At 46.0% G+C, this 6,238-nt stretch overlaps 1 long non-coding RNA gene across 1 annotated transcript; it reads left to right on the top strand.

The window, feature by feature from the left end:
- Positions 1 to 2,816: 2,816 nt before the first annotated feature.
- On the top strand, positions 2,817 to 3,938 carry LOC119328909. Its single transcript, XR_005159220.1, has 3 exons — positions 2,817 to 2,918; positions 3,451 to 3,592; positions 3,676 to 3,938. It is a non-coding gene; the product is annotated as an uncharacterized LOC119328909 (long non-coding RNA).
- Positions 3,939 to 6,238: the final 2,300 nt, after the last annotated feature.

Genomic DNA, 6,238 nt, shown 5'->3' with positions numbered 1-6,238 from the left:
GGGGGGTTGAGGGGGAGTGAGTTTGAGTGTGAGTGTGGATCGAATAGAGGAGAGCGTTGGGGCCGGGTTGGAGATAGCTAGTTTTAGCAGTAGCGCTCTAAAGGCAAAGGCGCTACTGCTAAACTACCTAGCAGTAGCGCAGTCCGAATAAAAGCGCTGCTGCTAGAACTAGCGTCGCGGCGTGGTCGTGGGAATTATAGCAGTAGCGCGGCTTAGAGGAGGCGCGCTGCTGCTACGTCTATTTCAGCAGCGAGTACTGCCGGAGCGCGCTACTACTACAATGCAGCAGCGCCTTATTTTTAAACTCGCTGCTGGTAAGATCATGTGTATAAGTTTTTCCCTAGTAATGCTTCCCCAGACATGAGGCAGGAACTAGGGATAAATAGAACTTATTCCTCGCGGGAGAATCGAACTACTATTGTCGCCCTTTTTCTGCATTGTCCCCATCTGTCGGTTTCAACAGACTAGAAGTGATAGCATCTAAATCATCATCATCGTCCATGTCAGCGTCCATTGAAGTCCTCTTCCTAGGGCGGTTACCTCCCAATGCCATTCTTCTGCGGCCTCAGTGCCTCACTAGTGACGCACATCCCCACACGCACACCACAGATAATTTTTAGCCTTGGCTGAGTTTTTAGCTCGCACCAAATATCCAAGCCTATTTCTCGTAGGTAACCCGCGTACGACCTTCTCAGCCGGAAGGAAATCATGTACGACCTGTTCGTATAGTTTTGGTCGATAGACGTGCTTAATTGACCTCCTGAATTTGGATTTTACAAACCGAGAAGAAAACAGAGTAGCGGATGCACTAACCAGCTATTCTCATCTCAATAGATCATTTGATTTCTCTAAGTTAATTGTAAATGATATGTGAATTGTCCAAGAATAAAGTCATATTCTTGTCAAATCTTTTTTGAGTGATACCGACGAGTGTGAATCTCGACACAACCGATCCCCCACCCCCCAAATTCCCTACCGTGAAACCAGCCACCGTTGCCATTCTCTTTACAGTTTAGATCCAAAATGCCACTGTTGTTCCACCACCACCGAATGATGGAGCCACACTGTTGGCGGCCGGCGCGAATTTCCCCTAATCACAACGTTTGTCGAGGTCATTTGCCCGTAGGTCGCAGCCAAACTCCTCGATGCAAACACAATCATGCTGCTCACCCTAGCCGGTTGAGGCCAGATTCTGTACATCGGGCAAGTCCTCTGCCCGGAATGAGTTCTCCTTGTCTCGGCGCCAGAGCAGTCGATAAAAATCAATCTACTTAGGCAAAACTAACAGGAATGGAGTTGGCCGGTTGGCTCTGTCCGTCTTTTCGTGTCACCGCCGTCTTTCCTCGGTGCCTTATTTTTTAAAGGAAGGGGCATGCTTCACCAAATAATGGTTACATCATTGCCCAAAAATTTCATAAGAAAATAAGGGGGTGCATCCGCCCAAACATATGAGGAATTCGCACATCCGTATCCAACCGGCTCATGAGCTCTACTATATTCGACTCTCTAATACAAAGCTCAATTATAACCTTCCAAACTTCAAGCAAACTACTATGACAATCATTTAACACCGGTGCTGCTACTATGGTTGGCACGATGACGTTTTCGTCACAAACGAGCACACCAAGCTTGGAATCGAGATTTGCTAACAGGCAAGGACTCATAGGGGTACGGCGTGCGTGTGTGCGTTCATAGAGGTGGGTGTATGCGCGTATGTATGAGCGCTTGCGTCTATAATATGTAAAAAAAAGGAAATGAGGAATTTGCTGCGCCAAGATTCGCACTGCTACTTGTCGCTACGATTTTTTTTCCTTCTTAGCCCAAACCGGATTAACCCACCTCGTCATAGAAAACCTCCGAAACCCTAAATTTTCTGCTCCGATTCCTTCTAGCGCCGTTTCTGCCCCGATTCCTTCTAGCGCCGCTCCCATCCCTCTCTCTGCTCCCCCACGATCCACTCCTCTCCATCCCCAATTCAACGATTTCCTCCTTGTCGAGCCTGGATCTGGCCGTACCCTATGGAGCGACACAATTCATTCAGGTGAGCCTCGATCTGGGCGGATCACGCTGTCCTGCCGCTTCTTTCTTTGCAGCCCGCCCCCGCATCTTTTCTATCTCCGCGAGACGACATCTGAGTCTGACTTCCTGCGTGCGATTTCTAGAGTTTCTCACTCGAATTGACACCCGCCTTTTCCTTGGTTGCCAGGATGGGACAGGCCAAGGAGAACGACGTGTACAAGCAGGAGCTGCTCGACGACGACAAGGCTGTCGACGCCGCCGGGCAAGCAGCCGCCAGGAAGTAATTATTCATTCAACTTCCTTCTTTTTCTTCATCTTCCCTTCACTTTGCTTGCTCCCATTCTGATGGACGGCCTGTGCGCGCAGGGGCAACGTCGGCAGCCACAGATCCGGCTTCACATATTTCTTGCTCAAGCCCGAGCTGCTCCGGGCCATCCAGGACTGCGGCCTTGAGACCAGGCCTAACGCTTGGAGCAACGGCCCCCCGAAGGCAAGTTAGTTCGATTACGGTTAGCTATTCGCCCTTGGATCCATTAATCGCCACCTCTTAAGCTTTCAGGTTTCAGCCCATATGAGCTAGACAGCTAGGAATAATTTGTAAAAGCCAACCCTTAATTTCACCGTCTACCATGCTCCAACTAGCTAGAGCTACCCTCTGTTTTAATAGCAAAAAGAAATCATAGGCTACGTGTGTGGTGGTTAATATATTGCACAATTGATTAAAAACGTGTTTGGAAGCTATCAAATGTATGTTAGCAGAGATGCTGATCACGTTCATCATTTCATTAATTTATTTCAGTTCCTTTTTGACGGACGGCCTACGCGCACAGGGCTGGTCGACTACGAGAAGGACAACAAGGCCGCCGCCAAGCCAGCCGCCGGGCATGCAGCCCCAAGAAGTAATTATTAATTCAGCTCTCTTGTTTTTTATTTTGGCTCGGGCTTTATGACACTCCTTATTCTTACTTACCATCCAACATTACTTTGAGATCTGTGCTAGTCAACTAACTTACTACATGAAAATTTCTCTTCTATGTTTCTCTTAAATGAAATAACATATAGACTTTAAACTTTGCAGGTCAACCAAACTTTCAAACTTCAATGTGTGAAATACTTTTAGATTTTTTTGGTCCGGCATAAATATACAAAATGAGATATATTTTTAGTAAAAAGGCTATCTTAAGTATTTATGATTCACGAAAAAAATCAAAATAATTTTTCCACATTGTAGTTAGAATGTTTGTTTCTCTGCAAAGTTTGAAGTTCATATGTTGTTTTATGTTGGATAACAAAAAAAATGTGCCTGTGCGGATTGTGATGTGTAAGTCGGATAAGAGGTGCCATGGAGCCTTAGCTCCACTACAACTTCCTGTTTTTCTTCTTCCCGTCCCTTTGTTTGCTCCCTTTCTGATGGATGGCCTATGCATGCAGGGGCTACATTGGAATCCACGGCTCCGGCTTCAGGGACATTGTGCTCAAGGCCAGCCAGGACTGCGCCTTCGAGCACCCAAAGGACTGATAAGGTCGTTAATGCCGCCGCCAAGCTCGCCACTGGGCATGCAACCCCCAACGAGTAATTATTCATTCAACTTCCTTGGTTTTTTCTTCTTTCCGCCCCTTTTTGTTCCCTTTCTGACGAACGGTCTATGCACGTAGGGGCTACGACGGAATCCACAACTTAGGCTTCAGGGACTTTTTGCTCAAGCCTGAGCTACTCCGGGCCATTCAAGACTGCAGCTTCGAGCACCCATCAGAAGAAGTTAGTTTGAATGATTAGCACGTACAACGCTCTGCCATTAATTGCCAGCCCTTAGATTTCAGGTTTCAATCCACATGAGCTAGGCCGCTAGGAATAATTTGAAAATGGTAACCCTTAATCCCACTGCCTACTATGCTCCAACTAGAGCTACCTTGTGTTCTATCAGGAAAAATTATCATAAGCATTGTGTTTGGTGGTTAATTTGTTGCAAAATTGATTAAAAACTAGAAGAAACAACATGCGTTGCCACGTTATTTTCTTGTCATTGTGCATAGAGTTTCTTTTTCTCATTATATTTGTTTTTAGGAATTCATTATATTTGTTAAAAGTTTCATCTTCCACTTAATAGACTAACGAATGAAAAATTGGCGGTGAGAAACTATGTACCTGCTGGAGAATTAGCCCTGTATGTATGTGGTGGCACCAAGCGATTTCGGCCCATTAAAGAAGATGCAAAGATGGTCTCAAGAGAAGGGTCTCCTGGAGGGGCATTGCATGTTCACTAGTATAGTTGAAACTACGCGTGTCGTCCTGCGTACAACTGAAGCAACTTGAATGGGAGGGATGTAAACTAGTTGCATGTCCACCCCTGATGTTTTATGGCTTGGTTTTTCGGCTTCATTTTCTTTTCTTTTTAAAACATTTTCTAGTTTATTTTTATTTTATTGTAAGTATTTTTTAAACATTTTTATGTGTTCTTTGTGACATTTATTTTATTTTGCATTTGTATTTTTCATATTGTTATTTTTGTTTTTCTATTTTTATTGTTTTTTAACATTTTTCTTGTATGTCTATCATTAGGAACGCAACTACAAGTGCCGTCCCCAATTGCACTCTAGTGGTGTTTTGTTGGAGGGAGTGATAGCTGCATGTCTGTCACTAGGCACGCAACGGCAATTGTCGCCCCGCTCCCACCCACCCCCCCGACTGCAACTGCGTGAGATCAATGCGACTACAACTCAACAGTGTTTTTGTTGGTAGAGTGGGATGTTACACGTCTGCCAGTAGGCACACAGCTAGAAATTTTGCCCTTTGACTACAACTCCATGTCCCTGCAAAAAAAAGACTACAACTCCATGTGTTCACCGTGACTACCACTTAGTGACGTTTTCTATCTGAGGGTGAGGAGGGAAGTTGCATTTCTGCCACTAGACGTGCAACTGCAAGTGTCATCCCCGACTCACACTGTATGTCATCAATATGACTGCAACTTAGCAGTGCTTTTTGTCTAAGGGAGTTGCATGTCTACCACTAGACATGCAGGTGCAAGTGTTGCCCTCGACTGGAACTGCATGTCTTCATCGTAAGTGTCGCTGCAAGTATCTTCGGGGGAGAGGCGAGGCGGCAGTTGCATGTATGCCACTAGGCACGCAAGTGCAAGTCTCGTCATTGATTCTCACCCATTAGATGCAACAACCCGTTGCACATTGGTCGGCCGCCCACAGTTACATGTTCGTGGGACCCACACACCCACTTAAATTATCTTTATTTTATATTTTTGTTTGATTTTTAGTTTTACTTTTGTTACACAAAAAACAATAGATTTTTTTTAAGAATGACAAGAAAAATAAAGGGAGAGTGAGATGGTACGAAGAGCAGGAATGGAATTATATGTTTCATTCTTTTTTTATCTTTTTCGATATTTTACTTCTTTGTCATAAAATATATTTTTATGCAATTAAAACCTATTTAAAATAAATACAGGATGAGAATAATAGGAGAAAGCAAGAGGTGTCATAAAGAAAAGAACATAACACGTGACGCAAAGGAAAAAAATGTTGGGGAATGTAGTAATTTCAAAAAAATTCCTACGCACACGCAAGATCATGGTGATGCATAGCAACGAGAGGGGAGAGTATTGTCCATGTACCCTCGTAGACCGAAAGCGGAAGCGTTATAACAACGCGGTTGATGTAGTTGTATGTCTTCACGGCCCGACCGATCAAGCACCGAAACTACGGCACCTCCAAGTTCTAGCACACGTTCAGCTCGATGACGATCCCCGGACTCCAATCTAGCAAAGTGTTGGGGAAGAGTTCCGGCAGCACGACAGCGTGGTGACGATCTTGATGTTCTACCGTCGCAGGGCTTCGCCTAAGCACCGCTACAATATTATCGAGGAGTATGGTGGAGGGGGGCACCGCACACGGCTAAGAGAACGATCACGAATATCAACTTGTGTGTCTAGAGGTGCCCCCTTGCCCCCGTATATAAAGGAGCAAGGGGGAGGGGCGGCCGGCCAGGAGGAGGCGCGCCAGGGAGGAGTCCTACTCCTACCGGGAGTAGGACTCCCTCCTTTTCCTTGTCCAACTAGGAGAGGGGGAAGGAAGGGAGAGGGGAGAGGAAGGAAAGGGGCGGCGCCGCCCCCCTCCTTGTCCAATTCGGACTAGATGGGGAGGGGGCGCGCGGCCTGCCCTGGCCGCCCCTCCTCTGCTCCACTTTGGGCCCATTAGGCCCATT

The sequence above is a fragment of the Triticum dicoccoides genome, chromosome 7A (assembly GCF_002162155.2).
Source record: "Triticum dicoccoides isolate Atlit2015 ecotype Zavitan chromosome 7A, WEW_v2.0, whole genome shotgun sequence".
In the NCBI taxonomy this organism is placed as follows: Eukaryota; Viridiplantae; Streptophyta; class Magnoliopsida; order Poales; family Poaceae; genus Triticum; species Triticum dicoccoides.
Note: the sequence above shows the minus strand (reverse complement) of the source record. Positions and strands in the feature narration are given on the sequence as shown.